We start from the raw sequence: 11,755 nt of genomic DNA on the forward strand, positions 1-11,755 counted from the left end.
TGAAACGTTGAAACTGCGTTAAAAATAGAAAATAAAAGGAAAAGGCGGGAGAGGGGGAGGGAGTTTCTTTCTGGAAACTTATAAATATCTATAACTTCTATTATTACTCACAATTCTCTATTATAATTCTCTATAATTGCGCGCAAAGTAATATACGATCGCCCTAGATATACATTCTTCAATAAAACGTTGAGTCAAATTAAATATTGCCAGTACATTCGTCAATCAATGTTATTTTGAATTCGACGATTGGATCCAGCGATTCGACGCCCCAAGGGATGGAGAAGCGTATACGTGTCGTACGTGGATCGGGTCCTTATAGAAACCGCTTTGCGCTTTCCTTGAGACGTCTTTGCGTTGCAATGACGTCATCGGCGGCCGTTAGCACGAGCAGAAGCGGAGAAGGCCGAGCCGCGCCACCCACGCCAGCAAAGATCACCGAATCGAATCGCTCTGCGGTTTTTCGACCGTGTATAACGGCGGTCGTGGCGAGAATTCGCGTCGTCGTCTTGTTGCCAAGCCCAGGGAGGTCGGCGAGACCAAGCCGCAACGTCCACCTGCCGGCTTAACGAAAAAAAAAAATTACATGACAGCGCGAGAATGTCAGAACCTAGAATAGAGCAATCGAATTTTTAAAGCATAAAAGTTACTCTCGGGACGAAAGGAGAGTCTGCTTTGTATAGAGCTCGATGGTAGATCTGTTTTTTTTTTTACAGCTAAATTAGTATATATTCTTTGTACTTATAAAGTGAGCTCAAAAGACGTCGTAAAGACACCTTTAAGACATTTTTAACCCTTAAATGCCACTCGGGGTCCAGCGGACCCCAGATCCTTTACAATGATACATTTTCAAATGTTTCCCCCAAAAATGGAGCTCATGTTCCCATTGATGACAGTTGAGTGATTGACCTACCCGGTTGTACACTTAGCAGTACTCAGTTTACTTAATTTTTTATACTATGTTGAAATTGAAATTTTAACAATATAAGCATTTTATTCTCTTTTCTAAGCCTTGAACAACATTGAAAATAATTTTCATAACTAAATATCAAAAAATCAATGAGTAAGGAGACATTTTTCATGCTGGGGTCTTTTAGGACCCCATGTGTCATTTACGAGATTCTTGAAAGGTGTGGCATTTAAGAGTTAAGACATCTTAAACATACGTATCTAAGGCCGGTATTCATAATCAGATCTTATTTCAAGACCGTCTTAAGTAATATCTTAAGATGCTAATACGGCTCTGTGATTGGTTAATAACATCTTAAAATTGTACTTAAAATGGTCTTAAATATAAGAACCGACTATGAATACCGACCTAAAAGACACCTTAAGACGTGTTCTTACGGTGTCTTTTAGACACACGTGCTGACTGGGGAAATATATGTTTGAAATTTAGCGAAAGCTAAAAGGAAATAAAGTTTTAGTGCCAGTCGTAAGTGCTGGTCTACAACCTAGCTTTTAAAGGTATTTAAGCTCTAAGCCGTAAGGAATTTACCAATCACAATCGAGTATTCTTTTCACATTCCATTGTGATTGGTCAATTTCTTACGGCTTAGAGCTTAAAATAAAAAGAACAAACTTAAGTGTTTAAGCTGATCGAATTTATTTCTAGAAAATTTGCAATACCACAGTTAATTCCGTTATGAGAAATTGAAACATTTATTTGGATAAATAATTCAAGATATCGAAGAAATCGCTGTTCCATCGTCTTAGCGAGAAGACACGAACGATAAATCGCGAAAGCCTTGAAGAACTGCGCGATTATCCGCGTACATGTTCGCGCATAGTGATTCGCAACCGATCAGGTTGACGTAATCGCGTCGCGCGGATTGTGTTTAGGCGCGCAGCGCACTTCCGGAAGACTAAATACGGTCGCGGGATGATGATGGTCGGCGGGATGATGTCCCGGCGATCCTGCCATTGACCGCATAATGTCGCATCGTTCATGTATGCTAATGCAGGCCGTAGGCACGCGTGCGGAAACGAGTCAGAAACGAATCTCAACGACGTCTAACAAAGACGCCTGAAAGTCGGTGAATACGGATGTAATTCCCTGATGAAGAAACCTGTTTACCTATCGCAGAAAGGGAAACGGAGGATACACGCGACCGCCATCTTCCAAATCATTCGACAACTTAATTGTGATGCATGTTTCTGTGCTTATATCTCTAATCGTAAAGAGAACACACTATCTCGAAAAAAAAAAAAAAACGTAAATTGTAGAATGAAAATTGTTTACAACGCTCGAATCTGTTGTCAGCGAAGTTCTGTTTTCGAGAAAAACGCTAGCTAAAAATATCACGTGCAAGATTTTGCTTTTTTCGCTATTTTATTTTTTTACAATTATTCCCTTTTATATTTATAAACCGCATTAATTAATCTGGCTGAAAGTAAAATTAATTAAGAAATCCATCGACAATAATGTATATGTACATACAAAAATACTTTAGACTTTAGAGCTTTAGATACACCGGATGTTCTTCCGGTGGCTCATATATAGGTACATGTCTAACAATAAGACAAATTTAACGTCGTTCTTCTTCAACGGCACGTTTCTAGGAAGGTAGACCATCACTCGCGAATTCTCTGAACACTTTTTCTTACAAGGAAATATGCAGGAGATATTTTGAAAAATAATAAGTAAAATAAGATCATTATAATATTATATACAATTTAAAGGGACAAGCCATTTAATTTGTGGTCTGAACTGGATATTGATCTCTAGCCTATAATAATAATAATAATAGTGTGTGAATTTTGTATACTTTTTCCAATTTTTAAAAATACAATATTTTTGAAAAATCTGAATAATTAAGTACTTTTAAAAAATCAAGACTTGTTTAAAACATAAATATCTTTTCACGACATATATTATACTTACAATTATAGAAATAAAAAAGTCGGTTTCTTTAAAAGAGTTTAAATGGTTTTTTATCTAAGAACACTTATTTAAAAAATATATGTTTTGTTATTTTAATTCTATAACACATTCAAAATAAAATATATCAAAAGTGAAAAGCGTGCATTTTATCATATAATCTCCGTTTTTGCCGGTTGAGTCGGTCGCCTGTCGAGGTCCACAGTGTCCACACAGATGGCGGCACTCGCTCGCGAGCGTTCGGAGAACGCTCCGAAAAGGGCCGACTCCAGGCGGCGCGGGCGCGTCACGAACCGTCGGAGGCGCCAGCCGGGGAGTCCGGGGACCCGGAGCGGAACGGAACCGAGAAGGGGAGGTGCGGCGGGAGAGCGCGGATCGGCTCGGGGATCGCGGACGGTCGTCGTAGTCGTGAGCCGGGTGAGCCGCGTCAGTTGGGTAGCAACTGTCGGGCACGTGTGTCGGCGTCGCTCGTTCTCGGTGCCAGGGGTAAACGCGTGCGCGGGTGGCGGGTAGTGGGCTCTGTGCGTGCGTGTGTCGACGGTGGGCAGTGGTGGTGGTGGTGGTGCGCGAAAGGTGATACTCCTTACTCCTCCTCCTCCTCCCCCTCCGTCTCGCGCTCGTCGTTCGCCTATACTCCTTTTCCGCGAGCCCTCGAGGAGGAGGCACACCGGGGATGCGGTGAACTTGTAAAAACGCGAACATGTGATTCTCTGACAGGGCGAGACAGGCCCCCCTCGTCTCGGCGTTACCCCCCCGTTTTTTCCCCCCGGCTGTCTGCCCCGTTTCGCGTCTAGCCGTTCGCGGCGGGGGTAGTAGTGTGCAGTTACCCTCGTACATACTCGCGCTCTCGCCCGCCGGGATACGCCGCTGGACCCCCTCCCTCCCCCGTCTCGCCCCCTACAGTCGTGCGCGTCGAGGGGTCGTCGCCGCGCGCCGCGGAGGTGGATATGACGTTCTGAATTTCGGAGCAGCGAGAAGAGCCACGCGCGCATCAACATGGTCACCAAGCACTTCGCATCGCAGGGTGAGTTTTCGCCCCCCTTTCCTTTTTTCCCTCCCCCCCCCTCGTCTGGCCGCCCGGTCACCGCGCTCCTTCCTCGCTTTCGTCCTTCCCTCTGCCGTTCAACCCCCCGCCGTTGCCTTCTCGGTGGTGTGTATGCATATCCGTCGTCGCCTCCGCCCCGAACGTGTCCGGAGGCGATAACGCGCGTAATTTCTCGTCGCCGTCGCGACGCCTCCTTCGTAGGCGTACGTCGTCGACCTCCGGAGAGAGAGAAATAGAGAGAAAAGAGAGAGAAAGAGAGAGAGAGAGAGAGGGGTGGGTGCAGAACGGGTGGGTGCCACACTGGGTGGTGCAGCTCGATCATAACAATGTAGTCCGCGGCGTAGCGCGTACTTTCTACACACCCGTTTCTGCCTACCCTTATCCTTTCATCCCTCTTCTTTTTGAAAATAATAGATAATGGGAGCTTTCCAGCATGCAAGCGACGCAAATCGACACAAGTGTCGTTTTGTTACTCATTGCCAAAAAAGAAAAATAGAATGACACTTGTGTCGACTTGTGTCGCTTGCCGGAAAGCTCCCATGTAGTCTTGATAAGAGACGTAATACCCACGCGTCGTCCTTCGGAGCGCGAACTAATTCCAACGAACGAATTTCAACGTCAAACGTTTCTCTTGTTTGTTAAAAAAACCTTCGCTTAATTGAAACAGCATTCTCACGTGATGTCCCACAAAGGCTTGGAAATGTCGACAAACTTATACTCATTATTATCAATTTGCAGTTATCAAATTGCAGCTGCTGCAGCGGTAATTAATTACTCGCTCTCTGTGTATGTGATAAAAAATTTATTGCAGTCTCTACAATTCGCTTTCGCGATTCGATAACGTTCTGCTACGATTGTCGACAAAATTATGGTCACTAATTGAGTCCTAGATTGTTAGGTAGCGCGGTAATTACTTTTTTATTGAATAGTGGGAAGTATTGCGGTATTTATGTTGTTACGGCGAAGCGTTAGAAGGACTAAAAGGAGCTTAATAACGACTCGATTCGCCTGTCGACCGCGAAAACACTCGCGACGACCACTTCTCAGTTCCGCTCCTCCCTCTCGTTCGCTTTTGGCATACCTACTGATCGAACAGGCGGGCGTTTCTCATCGTGGCCGTTCGTCTCGTCGCTCACCACGACGTTTCTCCGATGTTTATACTCTCGACACTGAATTCGGGAAATCCGTAGTTTTCCCGAGTTACAAGCGGAAAGGGACTAAGTCTTCGCGAACTAAGTTTTAGACGAACAGATAAGCAATGGAAATAGAGTCTTTTAGTCAGTTTTGTGCAAACCGCACTGTTAAATATTAATAGATAAAATTTAAATTGATACCTTGAGTTAAGTGACATTTTGTTATTTTTAATCTTGTATGTCGAAATTTATTATTTTCAGATAAAACGGTATTATTTCAATTTCATTGGTTTAGTTAAATTAACGACATATTGAGTAAGAGAAGTGGCGATCTATAGGAACAGTTAAAAATTACTCAAATTGAGTATAACATGACACCACGAATTTGTAGACACCACAGTGTGTAATAAAATTTTAATTTAAAGCGCGATATATATGGAGGGGTTAAAGCCATAGTGGTGTAAGTCAATTTTTTTGACCACTTTTTTTTCTTCTTTTTTCAACATATCTGCATGTGTAGACTGCATCTATGAACTTAACTCGATAGGTAAAAAATAGTGACTTACACCACTATGGCTTTAACCCCGCCAAATGTATATTTACAGAGATATTATACGTGATATTGAAAACTGATGGAAAAAAAATGCAATCAAAGATTATTTTTCTAAACTTTTTCACTAACAATAAGTATAAACGTCGAGTCTGAAATCAGAGAATCGGTCGTTAAAATCGAAGCGCGGCAGACGCCCCGCGTCTGTAGAGAAAGCTTAAGCCGCGATTAAACCTACGCCTTGCCTTTCCGCTTTAAAAATTTAAAAGTCACCTTCGACCGAACATCTGTTAGCGCGATCGAGGGTCGTTTCCCATATCGATTGTCATCGCGGGCAGCGTGACAGCGACATGTGAGCGTAAACCCGGCAGCAGACCTCTGACTGCTGCGATGTCAAGTTCGCGGCGACTTTCGCCGGTTCGACGCTCAATCGATTCGCGCCCTCGCGTAATCTCCGTCCTCCTCGCGTGTTCCGCTCGCGGTCTAAACGCTCCGCGCTCGTACGCGTACCCGTGCACGCTCGAACGAAGAAGTCAAGGGAACACGACGACGGTGGGAAGAAAAAATCCCACCGTAGTTCACGGGTTCACGAGAGCAACGACCAGCGTGGTTGCTCCACACCGCCGCGTCGCCGCGAGGTAGTCGCTGTAGATCACCGCGATGAAAGAAAAAAGCCGCGTGATACAACAGTCGTAAAGATTTAACAACATTCGATTACACGGGACAGAAGTCCTGCTCGATATTTTGTTACTGCATTTTAAAACAACAAATAGAGGGGTAAAAACCGCGCCAGTGGTGTAAGTCAAATTTTTAAAAATATTTTTTTGTGTGCATATAGATGCAATTTATATATTGTATAGATTGCATCTATGCACGCGAGAAAAAATTTAAAAAAATTTGATTTATATACACCACTATGACTTTTACCCCTCCGAATATCGCTGTTAATTAATATCGCCATTATTAATTGCAATCGTTAACGTTGGAAGGTATCGCAATTAAAATCTGTTTGACTTTACGTTTATGTCGAATTAAATGTACAAATATTTCAGTGTTTTTATGATGAAAAAATCTGCGTGCAAAGCTCGATTGATAGGCGATGCAAGATCGCGAAGAGGTTTCTTGACGAAGCGTTAAACTCGAGTGTATACGATCGGGATCCGTAACGCGTCTATCGAAGATATCAGCGCAGCTGATAAAGTCACTTATAGTATATAGTTTATGATACACATATACATTCGCGATACTGGCCTTTCGTCCCGAGCACAAAGCAGCCAGTCACACTCCAAAAAGGCGCCGCAATGTGAAATGCGCGATACGACAGCGCAACGTAAAAAGTCTGCGTGTAATATGTTTTGATATCACGTATATGTTTGTACACGTGTATTGCCAATTGTAATTTATGAATTAACACACGTCTTTCTTTTTTCGATGCTATTTCGCTCGATTTACGTAGGTTTTTCAGTTTTTCTCAATGTTTGCTACGGATAAGACATTTACATAGAAGACAATATATAGATTACACGGAGGAAAGTATTCGAATATTCATTATTTTATATATACGATTAGATTGAGATGACATTTTGGTTCGCTGGAAATTCCCCCTTCGTACAATGAATGGCATAGTTATGTCGTTGTTATACATAGATCTCAAAAGATTGAAATAAAATAAGATATTTATACAAAATTTAAGAAAAAACGCGAGAAATTATTTTATATAATATAATAAACGTTCAAAGTATTTATAAAGAACGATAATTTATTTTATTTAATGAAACGAGTTCCGTTGGAAGTGCATTTGGAAGGAGAAATATTCCGGTGTATTAATGTCGTAAAAAATAAATTAAAATAATTCAATAAAACGTATTATTAACGAATTGGCAAATTACAGGGGGGGGGAGGTATTGCGAATTAAGCTTTGTGGAAATAATAACTTTGTTTTATCTCTCTTCGTCAGTTTTGATTTAATTTTATTTTTTAACGTATAAATTTTGTATATGCTCACAAAAGGGAGAAAAGGAATGTGAAACGGAACAGAAATTATCTCTGATATAAATGATGATATTCACGACAGATATACGTATACAGAGAGATGATAAGTATACTAATTAACATAATAAACGCTAATAAAAAATAACATAATAATAAACATAATCAATTGTAATTAATGTATACTTTCGGCGTTTGTGACGGAATCTAGTTTTTGTGGATGATAGTGAGACATTCGCGGGGAATCCCACTGATTGCGATCGTCGATGTTATTTCTCATGGTTCTCTCGCCAGAACTCCAGGAAATTGGATTCGGTATACGATCGCGGCGACGCGAGAAACTTTCCCTTGAAGAGATATATCCGCGTAATCGTCGAGATCTCGGGCCAATGAGTCATCGGTATGACATTTCGATGGAGCAGGTTTCCTCGGTATTCTGATGGTATGCATTTAAAATGAATCATCGCGTGTTTCGTTTCGTGTACCTACATCGTAAAAATGACTATGTAGAACTAGTTTCTTCGTCATCCGGCATTGATTACACACGCGCTTTCGCTCAACATATAAATTAACTGATTAATTTCTGGAATCTTGGCGGGAGTTTGAAGAACGTGATCGTTATGGTGACCTAATAACGGAATTATTCAGTTGTTGGTCAGCAAATTAATATTTTTATACATTTTGCGAATTAAGAGTTTTGAGAAAATGGGTATATCTTCTCCTTCCCACTTCGTCACTTCCAAAAGCGGGCTTTATTATACTGAAATCTTAATGCGAAGCTTTGTAATTAAGAGGCTCTATTAAAATTAGATTAAATTAAGTTGCGAGCAATGACAAGTTAGATTAAATTGAGTTATACTGTAGTACAGATATATGAGATCATTTTAAGATCCTTAGATATGTATCTGTATGTATCTCTCGCAATTTGGCTTAATTTGATCACGTCCACAAGATAACGTTTATACATAAATAAAAAAAATTACATTCGGCTTTTGGGACGGCGAATTTCCGCTAGGAAAATATCAGTAGGTAATCGGATTTATCGAGGAATTCTTAACAGAGGAAACTGATACGCCCGAGTGAATTCTGATATACTCTGTGTAAACTGAACGTTTTATCGCCTCTGGGATACGAGAAACGGCACGCAGAACTTTACGCGTATCCTCCCTTCCGTCACGCGGATCCAAGGCGCGTGTCCTGCCGGCCCTAAGCCCGTGCGTGAATTATGCTCCTTTCTATATAATACGCCATACACACACACACACACACACACACACACACACACACACACACACATTATATACGTGCGCACACGACGGTATAACTACGTTGCGCCATGTGGGCACCCGTGCCAGTTGTGCATTTTAATTTTCTCTCCCGGTTGCCAGTTCGTGACTGCTCTTTGTTCTGCACAACATTTTCTCAGCTTACTCCAACCTCACACGCGCAATTTATGTTTCTTCATGTCCCGAGAGTCGATCGACCGTGATTCCACGAAGCGGTTTCGAAATTGGAATAAATAATTTATCTCACAATAGAAAGGATAGCTTTTTAACGACATATAGGATATTGGTTGGGAAAATTATTCGTGTGACTTTATTGGATATTTAGTTAACAGGGAATGATGTGTATCGGATTTTTAAATGCAATCATCGCCGATATTCTCGTTATGTATATATTCAGCTTTAAATGCACACATCTGGTATTAACATTGTAGGTAGATTTTATTGGTATTTTTTAAATGTAACTTTATCACTGATCATAATTTAATTTAATATCTTATTACGATAATCATAGAATGTTATTAAAATTAGAACGCATCACACGTGAGATAAAAGTTTATTTTTATGTGAAGGCACTTTTAACCGGATGTCTTTCGGTTTCCTGGTGTTCAGGAAACGGATGGAGATTTGCCGTTGGGGAAAAAATGATGCATCGTTTTATCGTTGAATAGAAATGAGCGCACAGGAACATAAAGAGAGAATGAAAGTTACACTCTACGGGAAACTTGCAAATTCTTGTAAATTGGAATATTAACGCACGAATTTCGATAAACTTTGCGAGAACTTTAGAATACGTTTGATAAATGCGAGTTTTTGTTTTAATATCATTTTGATATTCCTAACTAATTAAATTATCTGAATATCAGCATCTAGATATAGCTCTTATTTATACAATTAATATCACTTTATTATATAAATTTAATGCGATTCTGTATTAATCGTATTAAATTAATAATTAATATACTGTTAAACCGACATACATACCCATCAGCTAATAAATTCCTGAATCACTATCGCTACTGTTTAGCTTGACGACGTCATTATCAAACTATGTCATATTAATTAGTCATAATTTGTAATATCGATTTCATCAGTCTTATCATTTAATTTGCTTTTCTAAATGAGATTAATTCCTTAATGCCTTGAAGAAAGCAGCTGCACAATTGATTTGCATATCGACTCCTTGCCGATCCAATCGCGAAATTCGCTGATAGTCAGCCGCGGGTCGGTCCACGTGCAGATTCCCGTTAATCGCGACCTTGAAATTACGATGCGGCAGCTGGACAGCGCAGGTGTGATCGAGTATATATAGTCGCGGATGCATATAAGTGCGCCGGGTCGCACCTGCGAATCGCCAAACTCGATTCTTCGCCGCCGGCGCGTGGGCTACCGGTCAAGACGAAGCGCACCATGATGATTGATTCTCTTGTGTGTGTGTGTGTGTGTGTGTGTGTGTTTCTGGCTTGTTTCGTGTTGCACATTATCGTCGCGAATTAACTTCGGGATACGGAAGAGCAAAATCTGACAGGATAATGATCAACTGTGTCAAATATATTTGCCACAAATTGGCCTTGTAATTCACGATACTTAATTTCATGGATATTTAATAAAAACGTGAGATGCCTTTTTTCAAAATGTAATTAAAATTAGGAGGAATTTAAATTCCTTTTGTATTTTACGATCTATTGATTTGTCGATTATCTTGAGGTATGAATAACAAGAAAATTATAGAGAGAATGTTTTATAAATAAGCTACAAAATTTTTATAAAACCTGACATTAAAGAATTAATGAAAAGTTGTTCACCTTCGGAGCAGTATAATTGTCACTTGTCGGACAACAGGTGGTCAAGCACGGTTTCCCTTTGATGTGTGACTTCACCCCAGGAATGTAATCGAAATGAAATTCGATATTAGCCAGAAGTGCCGAGCAATCAGCAAAGATATATCTTTGAATAACCATTAACAGTTTTAATTTCATCATTTTCTTAATTATGTTTATTTACTGACTGTTAGCGTGTCAAGTTTCAATGTTTAACTTTTTCAAGGCCAATAAATCAATGTTAAACAATCACAGGATGTCTATATCGTAAAAAGAAAACTTTGAAAAATATACGGGTATGGTTGAATAAGGGTTTTAATGCTTTAAAATCTTTTCTCTCACAATTGTTTCTTACAGTATATCTTTCTCTTTCTATTTTTCAGGCTCAAGCCCTGAATGCGGCGTGCCGGACATGACAGTCATCAGCGATATCGACGAGATCGGTATCAATCGGAATCTCCAAGTTCGTTACAGTAGGGACCAGATATACGTATCCTTTATTTTCTCACGATCTAGCTATATACATGTAAGTTCGCATTCGCACTTTGCGTTCGGTGCAAAAATTATTTTTATATTACTTTGATACTTAAAGTAGGTATACTAAAGTCGCAATGACTCGAGATGTTACAAAATGATTTCTAAAATGGAATTCTTTCTAAATAGTTCCACATTCTTTTCCCTCCTGTAAATGCTTTATTTACGTGAAGCAAATAAAAGTAATCTTGCGATAATTATGACGTAATATTTATCTTTGACAAATTTTATAATCTAAAAATTTGGGAACAAACTTATGTAGCAGATACGAACAAAAGTATTTAAAAGCAATCGAACAAAATCAAACAAAATCGGAAAAATGTGATGATTTATTTCAATATTCTTGAATCTATTACTTGACTGTCCATAAAATTCAGAGATTGAGTACTTTTGTCCTGAGTATGCGAATTATGAGCTCGAGCATAATATTTCTGCGGTTCCGTTCAGTTGTATCTTCGTTCGAATTAGACAAACGAATAGAGGAATGGGTAGATGGGCGACGAGAGATTAACCGATTTCG

Source organism: Temnothorax curvispinosus, unplaced genomic scaffold (assembly GCF_003070985.1).
Source record: "Temnothorax curvispinosus isolate PA1 unplaced genomic scaffold, ASM307098v1 QBEX01004672.1, whole genome shotgun sequence".
Taxonomy (NCBI): Eukaryota; Metazoa; Arthropoda; class Insecta; order Hymenoptera; family Formicidae; genus Temnothorax; species Temnothorax curvispinosus.